We start from the raw sequence: 479 nt of genomic DNA, 5'->3' as shown, positions 1-479 counted from the left end.
GGGATTGGCTGGTCCGGGCGTGTCGAGCACGGGCAGGGGTGGGCGGGGGCGGGGCGGACGACGCACCCGCGCACGCTGACCCCGAGCTACCGTCCGCCCCAGCTCCCCGCGTGGGGCCGCCGCGACCGGGGCCTGCGGGGCGGGCGCGTGCCTGCGTCACGTGCCCGGCGCCCTGGGCCCCGAGGCCCCGGTGACCGTGGCATTTCAGGGCCGGGGACCTGGGGTGTGTGGTGGGGCCGCCCCCTCTCCGGCCCGGCGCAGAAGTGGGAGCCACCCCATCCCCCACCGGCGCGGCCTCGCTTCACCGCCGCAGTTCAGGAGCCACGTGGAAGCCGCGGGACCTGAGGGCAAAGCGCGAGGCCGCGGTCACAGACGGCGTGCAAATGGTGAGTGTCCTGTTTGGGCGCCACCAGGCTGTTGTTCCTAAAGAGCCGCAGCACAGACAGGAACTCCGTGGCGGGGGGGGGGGGGGGGGGGGG

The 479-nt window shown here is 75.8% G+C and overlaps 1 protein-coding gene and 1 long non-coding RNA gene across 3 annotated transcripts in view; one reads left to right on the top strand and one right to left on the bottom strand.

Moving 5' to 3' along the window:
- Positions 1-479, bottom strand: part of ADARB2 (adenosine deaminase RNA specific B2 (inactive)) — a 427,099-nt gene that overhangs the window by 43,653 nt on the left and 382,967 nt on the right. The window lies entirely within an intron of this gene.
- Positions 131-479, top strand: part of LOC121014901 (uncharacterized) — a 3,704-nt gene continuing 3,355 nt past the window's right edge. Inside the window, exon 1 of the long non-coding RNA XR_005783493.1 lies at positions 131-386. This is a non-coding gene — a long non-coding RNA (uncharacterized LOC121014901). The remainder of the gene's footprint in view (positions 387-479) is intronic.

The sequence above is a fragment of the Herpailurus yagouaroundi genome, unplaced genomic scaffold, assembly GCF_014898765.1.
Source record: "Herpailurus yagouaroundi ecotype Mexico unplaced genomic scaffold, PumYag 203, whole genome shotgun sequence".
In the NCBI taxonomy this organism is placed as follows: Eukaryota; Metazoa; Chordata; class Mammalia; order Carnivora; family Felidae; genus Herpailurus; species Herpailurus yagouaroundi.
Note: the sequence above shows the minus strand (reverse complement) of the source record. Positions and strands in the feature narration are given on the sequence as shown.